This window comes from Kogia breviceps, chromosome 4 (genome assembly GCF_026419965.1).
Source record: "Kogia breviceps isolate mKogBre1 chromosome 4, mKogBre1 haplotype 1, whole genome shotgun sequence".
Taxonomy (NCBI): Eukaryota; Metazoa; Chordata; class Mammalia; order Artiodactyla; family Physeteridae; genus Kogia; species Kogia breviceps.
This window is the reverse complement of record NC_081313.1, coordinates 133,096,664-133,109,657: the sequence shown is the minus strand read 5'-3', so window position 1 is coordinate 133,109,657 and position 12,994 is coordinate 133,096,664.

Here is a 12,994-nt window from a genome sequence, read left to right as displayed (position 1 = left end):
CCTTGCTCAAGGTAGCCAAGGTCAGTTTCTGGTCCAAAGACTGACCAATGTCTGGACAAAGCCCCAAGCTGACCTCCAAGGCATTGGGACTTGCTCCATCATCTCTCCCAACTGTGACATCTCATTGTCTGTCCCCTCTTTTTTTTTTTTTAACATCTTTATTGGAGTATAACTGTTTTACAATGGTGTGTTAGTTTCTGCTTTACAACAAAGTGAATCAGTTATACATATACATATGTCCCCATATCTCTTCCCTCTTGCGTCACCCTCCCTCCCACTCTCTCTATCCCGCCCCTCTAGGTGGTCACAAAGCACAGAGGTGATCTCCCTGTGCCATGCAGCAGCTTTCCACTAGCTATCTAATCTACATTTGGTAGTGTATATATGTCCATGCCACTCTCTCACTTCGTCACAGCTTACCCTTCCCCCTCCCCATATCCTCAAGTCCATGCTCTAGTAGGTCTGTGTTTTATTCCCGTCCTACCACTAATCTCTTCATGACATTTTTTTTTCTTAGATTCCATATATATGTGTTAGCGTACGGTATTTGTTTTTCTCCTTCTGACTTACTTCACTCTGTATGTGTCTGTCTCTTAAGGCAGGGTCCTGTCTGAGTCATCTCCTCACCCTGTCTCCCCAGCACCAGGGACAGCGCCTGCCCATAAGAAGGGGATTGCTGACAATGAATGAAACAGGGGTCAGGGTGCCCTTTTTAGAGATAAGGACGATGATCCCCAGAGGGAGAGTGACAAGTCAGGACCCAAGTCTGTGTCTTCTCTCCCCAAGCCTGGGAACCCTCCTCTGCCATTTGCTCCCAAATACATGACGCCCTCTCCTGGGTTTCTTCAAGCCAAGGGAAATCCAGAGGAAGAGTCTCCTGAGAGCCAAGCCTGCACTAAGGCTGCAGGTTCACGAGGGAGGGGAATAGCAATCACGGTATGCAGGGCTCACTGATTACAAGCAACAGAAAGTTCCCGGTTTGCCCTGGGAAGTTGCCAGGCAGCTTACTGAATCAACAGCAGCTCAGAGCCTGCTCAGGTCACTAATCTGTCCCTGTGTCAGGCCTCCCTCTGCTTGGGACTCAAAGCCCTGGCACAGAGACAGGCAGGTGATCCTCCTTTGGCCAGGGTAAGGCCTTGATGGACAGTCCCCACTAGGCTGCATGTGATGGAGGAGGAGAATCCCCAAGAGAAAAAACTGGAACTGTTACTTCTAGCAAGAAGAGTGGACTCGGGCAGCTCAAGTACCATAAGCTGATAAGCCAAGCCAGCCAGACTCTGAATTTCTGGTTCCTGCCTGGCTTGGCTTCCCAAGGGCTGCTTTGGGCCTGGCCCAGTTGCTCAGATTCCCCACAGGGTAAAGATCACAGACTTGGAGAGCGAGGGCTCCTTGGAGGGGGCTGAAACTGCACATTTTGTAGCTGGGGAACCCAAGGCCCATGGAGAGACAGTGACAGAGCCAAGATCCCTCCCACCCCAGCATGGGGCCAACACTGACTAGCGACCCTCAGGTCTCCACCAGGGAAGAGGCAGCCTGGCTGGGGGCAGGAGCTGTGAGCTGTGTGACTTGTGGCAGGCCACCAAGCTCTAAGCTCCTATCCCCCTGTGTATAAAATGAGGCTGCTTGTCAGGATTATTGTAAGGATTAGGCAAATATGACATTTATTTGCTCATGTGAAAATACTTGGAATAGAAATAAAAACATATATCCACGTAAAGATTTGTACGTGAAAGTTCATAGCAGCTTTATTCGTAATTGCCAAAAACTGGACACGATTTAGATGCTCCATCAACTGGTGAATGAATAAAGAAACTGTGTGTCCACATGATGGAATACTACTCAGCAGTAAAAGGGACAAACTATGGATACGCACAATGAAGTGGATGCATCTCAAGAGCATTATGCTGAGTGGCAGAGCCAGACTCAAAAGGCTGCCTCTGTGTGATCTCATACACAGAGGTTCATTCTTCTATAAAGTCACTGCAAACACTGAATTTGTGAGTCTGAACCATCGCTCCTGGGAGAATATGCACAGGGTCAGGTTCCTGCAAGCCTCTGGTCACATTCGCGTCAGCCAATCAATACATAACTTTGTTGTGTGTGTGTTTCTGTTTAAGGACACTTTATTTAATACGTATAGTTGAGTCATTAACATTAAACTCACAGCCAGAGGCACTGTAACTCATGTCTCTACGAAGCTTATCTAACACACGTATTTTTTCCATCAGGCACATCACAGACTTCTCACACTGAGGAACGCTGGACAGCACTTCAGCACTACATTTGGGGCCATTTTAAACAGCAAAACCACCACCCCAAAGAAATAAACAAAAACAAATGCCAAAATGCAAAAATTGCAGCACTAAATAGCCTGCAAAGAGGACGGTTGTTTACAGTGGGAACTGAAGCAAAAAGCAGAGCCTTGCTTTCTTCAGTCTCAGCTGGGAATGGAGTCATATGAATTAAATTTTTCACCCCTCTGCGTGTGTCTACAAATGACCACAAAAGCACCGCGAGAATTGATTTGAGGGTTACAAATAAATTTTAGCAAGTAGGTGAGTTCTCAAATATGGAATCTGCAAATACTGAGGGCTGACTGTATATGAAAAAAATCTAACCTGCTGTGACAGAAAGTAGGTCAGTAGTTGTCTGGTGGGGGGAAGAGCAGAGACTGGCCAGGAAGGACCATGGGGCACCTTCTGGGTGATGACAAAGTTCTGTATTTTAATTGTTATGGGGTTACACAGGGCAATGCATTTGTAAAACTCATGGAAATATACACTTAAAATGTGTGCATTTTATTGTCTGTAAATTTTACTTCAATGAAGTTGAGTTTATAAAATCGACTTACCAAAAATGATATCTGATCATTCTTCCATTCATCTTGGGGCCAGCCCCCTTGGAAGGGTCAGCACAGAATAAAGGAAGAGGCAGGGACGCTGACTTGGGCTCCATTTGGAAGCTGTTTGCACCGCACCCCCCCCAGACCCCACCCCTGTGAGACAGCATGTATGATGCAGACCTTCAGCTTCTCCCACCCAGACATTTTCATTCCCACTGTGTCAATCAGAACTCTTTTGGTTGCTGGTGACAGAAACCCAACTCAAATCAGTTTAGACAAAAAAATAGAGTGGGTGGGGGGACATAGAAAACAAACTTATGGTTACCAAAGGGGAAAGGGAGGAGAGGGATTAACAGATACACACTAATATATATATAATAGATAAAAAACAAGGACAGCACAGGGAACTATATTCAATATCTTGTAATAACCTATAGGAAAAGAATCTGGAAAAGGATATATGTATCTATATATACACATATATATGTATATATATATATATAAAAAACTGAATCACTTTGCTGTACACCTGAAACATTGTAAATCAACTCTACTTCAATTAAAAAAAAGACTTATACACAAATTTTCATAGCAACTTTATTTGAAGTAGCCAAAAACTGGAAACAACAGGTGAATAGTATATCTGCACTATGAAATACTACTTAGCAATAAAATGGAATAAACTATTGATACATGTAACAACATGGATAAATCTCAAAATAATTATGCTGCATGAAAGAAGCCAGACATACTGTATGATTCTATTTATATGAAGTTCTAGAAAATGTAAACTAATGTATAATGAGAAAAGTAGATAAGTGATTGCTTGAGGGTGAAGAGAAGGACAGGAGAAAAGAATTCCAGATAATCCTGAGGAAACTTTAGGGATGGTGATTTGGGGTGTTCATTTATTGATTATGATGATGACTTTGTGGGTGTATACATGTTAAAATTGGTCAGGTTGCGCACTTTAAATATGTACTTTATTGAATGTCAACATTACCTCAATAAAACTGTTTTAAAAATTGAAAAAAAAGTGAGGGTGTTATTTGTTCATGTCATTGGAAAGACCAGGAAAGCTCTGCCATCAGACATGACTACATCTAGGGATCAAGTATGGTCACCAGGCCAAGACTGATCTCCCTCTCTTGACTCTTATTTCTCTGTGTCAGCTTCACTCTGAGACCATGGGCAGGACGGTGGTCACCAGTAGACCCAGAACACGAAGGAGAGGGAGCATCTTTGTTATCAGCAAACATTCAGGAACAGATGTCCTTTGCCCAACCCTCCACAGCCAAGGGGATGGAACATGCTGACCTGGTCAGGCCTGGGTTCTGTTCCTACTCCCCTCGAAGAACATGGACTGAGGGTGGGGGAGATTTCTCCCCAGAAGATAACTCAGGTGCTGTTTCCAGAATATGGGGGAAGAGATGGGGACCAGGCAGAGACAGTAGGTACCCAACACCCAATTTGCTTTGAGCCAGAGCTACTTTTCCAAGACATAACTAAGTCTTTTCCTGGCATCCCAAGAGCTCTCTCACTCACTTCTGGTCTCAGGGAAATATCACACTTCTATCTTTCTGGCAGCACCATGATGATGGAACTTCTTGAGCACCAGTGAATTTTCTCTGACTCTTGCTATTAGAGGATCAGTTCTGCCCCTGCCTCCTTCAAGAAACTTCTTTGAGGACACACTGAATTTTTCTTCAATTTAACAAACATTTATTAAATATCTGCTTAATTGGAAGCAAGATGAAAGAGATGGTCCCTGCCCTGTCTCTTCCTTTCTATTCTCTCTTTTTTTTTTTAAGATTTTTGATGTGGACCATTTTTAAAGTCTTCATTGAATTTGTTACAGTATTGCTTCTGTTTTATGTTTTTGTTTTTTGGTCCCAAGGCATGTGGGATCTTAGCTCCCTGACCAGGGATTGAGCCCATGCCCCCTGCATTGGAAGGCGAAGTCTTAACCACTGGACCACCAGGGAAATCCCTCTTGCTTTCTATTCTTTACACTTATTTATTTTCTTGTGTTATTGCATTGGCTAGGACTCCACTACAATGCCAATACTAGGCATCCTTGTCCAATTCCTGCTACTAATGCTTCATCACTAAGTATAACATTTGTCTTATATGTCTGGTAGATGCCCTTTATCAGGTTAAAGAAACTCCCTTTTATTTCTAGTTGCTAAGAAATTGTGATTTTAAAAGTAATCATAAATTGATTTAAAATTTATCAAATGCTTTTTCTAGATCATATTTTCTGTAATCCAAAAGCTATACTACACTAAGCTCTAGGAGAGGGGAGGCAGGGGCTAAAAGAACATTTGAGTAGTTCCTTCAAGGATGTGAGAAACTGACCAGCCTCAATGAGGGGAATGGCATTGTGGGCTGTGGGGACAATCTCAGCAAGGATATGGGGGTGTGAACATGCCTTTAGAGAATGAGTACTGGTCTGAGTGGTTCTTTCATGTGAAACCCCCTCTCCTGGTTTGCAAACATCTGCCCACTGTGGGTCCAGGACACGCCTCAACCCCACAGGAACAGTAACTTGGGCATTCTACAGTGAAGTCAGCACTCACGGCAAAAATCAAGAGAATAGTCAAGATTAACCCATGGAAACTGCTTACATTGCCCATAAAAAACATATATGGGTTTTATGTCTAAAACTCTGTAAGAATTCTAGAGTGCTCCTGCTTGCCTGCCAGGCTGACTCCAACCTGCTTCTGGGAGTTTATTAAGCTTTGTCCTTTAACATTTACACTCATTAATATATTTGTTAGTTGCTGGAAGGATTACCTGAATTGTAGCTCAAGTCAGCCATAAGTTAGATAATGCAGGATGTCATTGTGCCATACATGCAGCAGAGACTGTATACCTTGTACCAGAATGGCCAGAGAGGCTTCTGTGCCTCCTCTAAGTCAGGCTGAGGCTGGCCCTGACACCACTGAATGTCTGCCCTTCCCCAGTCTGCAGGCACATGACCAGAGAGTGACAGGGGTCTTCCCAAGCCTGACTTCCCTGGCCATGCTGACCCCAGGGCAGACCTTTCTCTCCACCTTTGCATGTGGCCACCACCACCAGGAAAGGGGACCCATTCACCATGACCCCACACACCTGGCAACTGGGCTTCTGGCCTTGACCATGATCGTTCTTACTTTATTGCCACCGATTTCTCAGCTCATCTCCTCCTCACCGGACTTGCTCCAGTCACTCTGGTTCCATCTTCTTTCTCAAACACCCATAGCTCATTTCTGCCTCAGGACCTTTGCACTGCCTGTTCCCTTTGCCTAGAGTGCTTTTCTTTCTTTTTTTTTTTTTTGTTTAAATGCACCTCACTTTTATTTATTTTATTTTACTTATATTTTATAAATTTATTTTTATTTATTTATTTTTGGCTGCATTGGGTCTTCATTGTTGTGCTCGGGCTTTCTCTATTTGCGGTGAGCGGGGACTACTCTTGGTTGAGGTGCATGAGCTTCTCATTGTGGTGGCTTTTCTTGTCATGGAGCACGGGCTCTAGGCTCTTGGGCTTCAGTAGTTGTGGTTCGCAGGCTCTAGAGTGCAGGCTCAGTAGTTGTGGCGCATGGGCTTAGTTGCTCCGCGGCATGTGGAATCTTCCCAGACCAGGGCTCGAACCTGTGTCCCTTGCACTGGCAGGTGGATTCTTAACCACTGCACCACCAGGGAAGCCCTGGAGTGCTTTTCTTTGTCACCATTCAGGTTTCAGTTCACATGTTGCCTCTCCAGCCCTCTTCCTAAAGTAGCACTCCATCCTGCATCCCTGTCATGTAACCCTGTTTATTTTCTTCTGAGCAGTTATCACCATTTATTACCATATTAAGTATTTTCCTAGTTACTGTCCATCTCCCTGCCCATAAAGAAGATCTTGACTGTTCTGGTCACTTTGCAGCTACCCAGTGCCTGGCACACCATAACCACTTAATAAATATTTGTTGACTGACTGTACGATGGAATCTATGGCTGTCCAATTCGGTTTTGGAGTGTCTTGGTCCCTCCTCCACGCATGACTAACTGGGGACCCTGCCTTACCTTGGGCCCCAGCACTCATAGCTTTCCTGGGATGCCCTCCCAGAACTCCAATCCCACCTCCAAGACTGGCCCCTGGCTCCACCCCAGCAGGCAGCTGAATTCCAGAGCCCATCTGCCCACCTGTGTGCTCATCCTGCCCCAGGCTCAGGTTGAGGGTCGGATGGCAGCCTGGAGGGGTGTGCAGAGACAGCTGCAGACTTCCCAGCTGACCTGAAGGCCTTGCATCTCCATCTCCTGCCTGCCTCTCCACCATGTGCGGGCCTCCAGGTGAGCGTCCCTCAGCGGCATCTCCCTCTCCATTCATCCCCATTAGCCGCTGTCCACACTGGGCTGGAGGGAGATCAATTACCAGTGCTGGCCACTGAACCGTGCTAATGAGGATGTACGCACACCTGGCTGGTGGTGGGCATGGGTGGGAGGGGCGGGGGAGGCAGAGGGGCGGAGAGGGGGCAAGGGAGGCTACTTACTAAGTGCTTGGTGGGGCAGGTCCCCTCTAGGGACCCTGGAAGATGCTCCCTTGGGGCAGAGACCTCAGGAACCATGGTTTAGCTCAAGCTGTGTGTGGGAGCAGAACAAACAGCCTGGCTGGGGATTAGGGACTCAGGGAGCAGGGGTGACACTGATGAGAAGAGGTGCATTCTCAGGCTTGGCCTGTTCGGGCACCCCTGCTGCCCAGCCCTCTGAGCCTTTGCTCGGACCCTCCCCTCTACCAAGAATGCCCTCCCTGTGTCTACCCCATATCCCAAGGGCCAGTTCCGATGTCATCACCAGCAACGCTCCTGGACCACCTCTACCCTTACCCTCGACAGAAAAACCACTCCAGCCTCTTGGCTCCCAGCCCCTTTGGACCTCGCTCTGTGTAATTCTGACTCTACCAGATTGTACTGATCTGTTTGAAAAGATACTCAACCTCTCTCAAAAGAGCAACGCAAAGGAAAACCACAAGAAGAGATGGTTTTCTTCTATCAGATAGGCAAAGATAGAAAAGGTAGATAAAGGCAGTGCTAGCCTCGCTGCCAGAGTAGGAGGGGCAGGTGCCACCTTAGTAACCCAGTGTGACCTCTTCAGAGGGTAATTTGACAATAGCTATGTAAATTCAAAATGTACCTGCCCTTTGACCTAGCCATTCACTTCCAAGCATTCATCATCTGAGATACAAGTGCCCAAAGATAAAAGTACCAGAGGGCTCACTGCCTAGAAATGTCCTCCATGTCCATCAGGAGGGTGGTGAGAGTCACTCAGGCCACATCACACAATGGGCATCCCCAACCTCCTGCCCGTGGAGCGAGATAAGCAGAGCACCCATTTCCAAGCTATTGCGGGGAGTCAACCAGTTAATATAAATAAAGTGCTTAGAGGAGCGTCCAGCACAGAGTAAGTATAAGTTCTTGCTATTATTATGGGTTTGCTGTTGTTGAAAAGCATTGGATGGATCTGTACATACTGATATGTAATTATCTCCCAGAAATGCTGGTCAGTGAAAAATGCAGACAGAGGCCGCCAGTGGTGCAGGATGTGGATTGGGTTCTGGTTGGCTTTGTTTCTTGAGGAGATCTGCTTTTGAATGCATAGACCATCTCCAGGAAAGTGGACAGGGCTGACAGCAGTGGCTGCCTCCGGGGAGGGGCAGGAGACCGGGAGACAGGGGCGAGAGGAAGATTTGCACAGAGACTTCCACACAGTTTGCAGTTTTTAACCGCACGCCTGCACCATCTATTCAAACAAATAAATCACTCATAAAGACTGGTGATTCAGGGCTTCCCTGGTGGCGCAGTGGTTGAGAGACCGCCTGCCGATGCAGGGGACGTGGGTTCGTGCCCCGGTCCAGGAAGATCCCACATGCCGCGGAGCGGCTGGGCCCGTGAGCCATGGCCGCTGAGCCTGTGCGTCCGGAGCCTGTGCTCTGCAACGGGAGAGGCCGCGACAGTGAGAGGCCCGCGTACCGAAAAGAAAAAAAAAAAAGACGGGTGATTCACCTGTCTGCATCTCCCACCAGACCATGAGCCCCCTGAAGGCAGACACTGTGTTGGAGCCACTGCAGAATGCCCAGCCTGGCATACAAGGGTACCTGGCAAATGTTGGCTGATGGGTGAGCTGGCTGGAATTCCATGTGGCCCCTCTTCTGGGACTCCCCCGCAAGGCATGATTCCCAGGAGATGCCCACAGATTAGGGATGGGGCATGCTGGAGCAGCCTGGGGAGCATTTGGCCTCAGTGGGAGGCAGAACTGGAAAGCTAATTCCCAGAGGATCACACCTGGAAGCAGGACCCAGGTGTCCAGGTGCATCCAGGCCTCCAGGAGCCTAAGACAACAGCCTCGATCAAGGGCAGGACCCTCTCTCAGGCCACAGTGCAGGCCCCTCTGTATGCAGGAGGCTGATGTCCCCATCTATCTGCATGGCTGCACGAGGGACCAGGGAGGCATTACTGTGGCAACAGCCTTCACAGTGCCAAGGGGTTAACTGTGTGGCTTTCACACTTCTGATAGGCTGAGTTCCAGGCCCCAGATCTGTGGTAATGCAGCCTATCAGGCCGGTGCCTGGGCTGAGGAGCAGAAATGATGCCCCTAGGCACAGGAAGGGACCTGCTAGGGCCACCTCTGCCATCAGCCCCGACTTGGGGCCACGCTCCCTTGTAGCCCTCGTCCTAGGCAGTGAACAGTGGCTGTTTCAGCTGGAACTCCAGGAGAGGAGGCCTGGCTGTGTCTCTCACCAGAGCCTTGTGGCAGAAAGAGCTCCAAAGTGGGAAGAGCTTGACTGTCCACTATCCATGGACAGTCAAGGAAAGGGATGGAGAGGCAAAACATGGCTTATCCCCACAGGGAACACCCCTGAAGTGGAAAAATGAAGCAGCTTTACATGCACAAATGTGACTCTGTCTTCAAAACACATCATGGGTGTGTGTGTGTGGAGCGGTGGGGGGAAAGCTAGCCCAGCAAGATGCGGACAGTATCCTGCCACTTAACACACATACACACGATGCTGAACACTGTCTCTGAGTGCATAATATGAGGAGGAAATTTTTAAAATGTAAGTGGTCCAGAGGGATCTATAGCTCACAGCTTCAACGTCACTGGGAGAGGAGAGGGGAATAGAATAGGGCAGTAAGGGGACCTTAGAGTCATCCATTTTTTAAGTAGATTGGGTTCCTATTTTTACCTGTGCTACCAAAATGATTTAAAGTTAATATAAAAAGTCATTGCTCCATCTTGCTGTCTCATCAAGGCTCCCTCTGATCACCCTATTTAGTGCCGAGGCCTGACCTAGCCCATACACTCCCAAGGCCCCTTGCTCACTCATATTTCCACAGCAGTGAGGCTCACTGTGCCTGGTCTTCTCCCTTCCTGGGGGGAGGGGGTGGTGGGGGGCGGCTATACCAGCTTGTGTGTGAGGCCAATCTGGCTCACTGCCTGTTTTTACACAGCTCCAGAGCTATATATAAAAGGATGGTTTTATGTTTTTTAATTGTTGAAAATCAAAAGAAGAATAGTATTTTGTGACACATGAAAATTATGTGAAATTCAAATTTCAGTGTCCAGATAATGTTATTTGAACATGGCCAAGCCCATTTGTTTGTCTTGTCAAGAGCTGCTTTCTGCTATAAAGGCAGAGTTGAGTGGTTGTATGACCTGGAAGCCTAAAATAGTTATTATCTGGCGCTTTGCAGACAAAGGTTGCCAGCCCTGATCTGGCCTGTGAGCGCCACAAGGATGGGGGTCTCGTTTTGTTCCCTTATGTGTCCCGAGTGCCCACCACGGTGTCTGGCACATAGCCAGGTGCTCAGTAAATCCGGCTGAATGAGCGAATGGAGGTGTATGTGTTGGAGCATGTCGCTTCAACCTCCTAGAGAATGTGACCCCCTCCCCAGCTCTATCTGGCAGACATCGCCGCCTTCAGGGATGGGAAAGTGGGCTCAGGTCTCCCTGAGCACTGCACTGGGAGAGGCATCTGTGGGGCAAGCAGTGTCATTTGCTCTAAGTCCTCGGAGAATAAAGCAGACGGTGGCAAGGTCTGGATTTGGTACCAACAGGGTGGGCCCCCAGGTCTCTGGAAGGTGGCATGTCTTTGCTTAGCCATACGGACCTCCCTCCAACGACCCACAGCCCCTCTCTGCCCACCGCTGACTCTGCTGCCTGCGTGGGCTGAGCTTTGGTGCCCTCTGGTGGCCGCCGGGAGTGTCTCTTTCCAAGGCACGCGCCAGCCACCCTCTGGAAGTGAACCGTGGCCCCGGACTCCATAGCCCATCTGACCTCCTCGTCCAGAGATCCAAGGGCTCAATGGTCCGGCTCATCTGTCCCTTCCAGTTCTTCCCCCGCCCTCCCCCCACGCACAAGGTAGCCTGATATCAGAAGATGCCCTCCTGCCAAGATGATAGGGGAGCTGCTGGAAGCCTCTCCTCTGGTTAGACTAGGGTAGGCTCGTGGCTCCTGAGGGTCTCCCAAGCTGCAAGACAATGCCCACCCCTGTCACCTCCAGTGTCCCTGATGGTGGGTGGGAGGGTGACCTTGGTCCCCATGTCCCAGGGATCCTAGTGTGATGGGCAGTAGGTAGCCTTTAAGCTTGTGTTTTCTACACACCCGGAGAGGTCCCATCTGGGTAAGCGCTCCTCAGTCCAAGGAAAAGAACTGCTCCAAGTTCTACTCTGGGGACAGGAGATTTGTCTCTCACCAGCATGAAATGCCACGTGCAGTGATCATCATGTGCTCGTCGCCACATACACATTGCACCACTACCTCTACCAGGAAACCGTGGGCTCCGGGAGGGAAAGGGCAAGTCTGAGCTGCCTCAGCAACTCCAGCCTCCAGCCAGGGCCTACCTGAGTGGATGGATGGATGGATGTCCTGTAGCAGAACTCAGCTTTGGAGAACTCTGGGTCTGCAGCCAAGGTCACGACCACTCCTTCCAGTCATTCCCATGCATCTCATCAGTCCTATTTCCAAAGATACCCTGGTTCCACCACTTCCCTCTGTCCGTGCTCTCTGCCCCTCGCTCATTCCTACCTCTCCAGCACCCCAGCCTCCCTTATGCCAAGCCCACCCAGCTTCAGGGCCTCTAGGGCAGCTGGTACCAAAACCTGAAACACTGTTCCCCTGGAGCTTCCCAGATATGGGACTCCTTCCACCACCCTAGCAAGGAGTCCCTTCTCCCAGGCATTCCAGCCATCACCGTCTAGCCCATCACTCTTATTTTCTTCATAGCTTATATTACTAACAAAAATGCTTACTTGCCTACTTGTGTCTCCCCAACGAGAACGCAGCACGAGGGTTGGGACTTTGCCCTTCTCTCTCCTCTACATCCCCAGTACCCGTGTGGAAGCTCAAGTCATGCTTGGGGAACGATCCCTTGCTATCCCTTACTGGTTCGCACTTCAAGTGTGCAGGTGTCACCCAAATGCGTCACAAAGGCAGGACGGGTCTGGTGCAGAACTCCAGCGAGAAGGCTCAGATCTGGGTGCCTCCTCCAGCTGTGTGGTGGGCAACTCGCTCCCCTCTCTGAGCGCAGTTTCTTCATCAGGAAGTCTCCACCTCACAAGGGGGTTGTGAGGTTTGACGGGGAAAATAAAAGTAAAACCTTGTGAAATCAAAAAATGCAAGACGTGCACAATATCGTGAGCTGCATTTATTGTAGTGCACTGGTACCTGTCAGGGACCCCAGGACACTGTCCAGCCTGTGTCTGGGAGCTACAATGCTGGGTGCATACCCCACACCCTCCCCTCCTGGCAGCAGCTCCCAGCAGCCCTGAATGGCAGAGCAGCCAGGACCCCAATGGGTGATTATCCCAGAGGGAACTGTAGTGACACAGGGGTCAAAGCTGGCCCCCTCCTCTTTTATTGGGCTTGCAGTATTTTTTTTTTCATTAGTTGTCAACACCTTAAAAATGGGGATATTTCACATAAAAACCTGGATTTCTGGCTTCTCCAGATTTCTGACATTAGACCTGCATTCCCACTTTATAGCAATTAGCCACAACTAAATGACAGCCACCAACTTCAGATGGGGACCTGTGCTTTGCCAGTCCTCACCACTCTATTGTACCTCAAGGTCAGCTGCCATTATCAACTTGATGGTCCAAATATTTTTTGTCATAAAGCAATGTCTCTCTG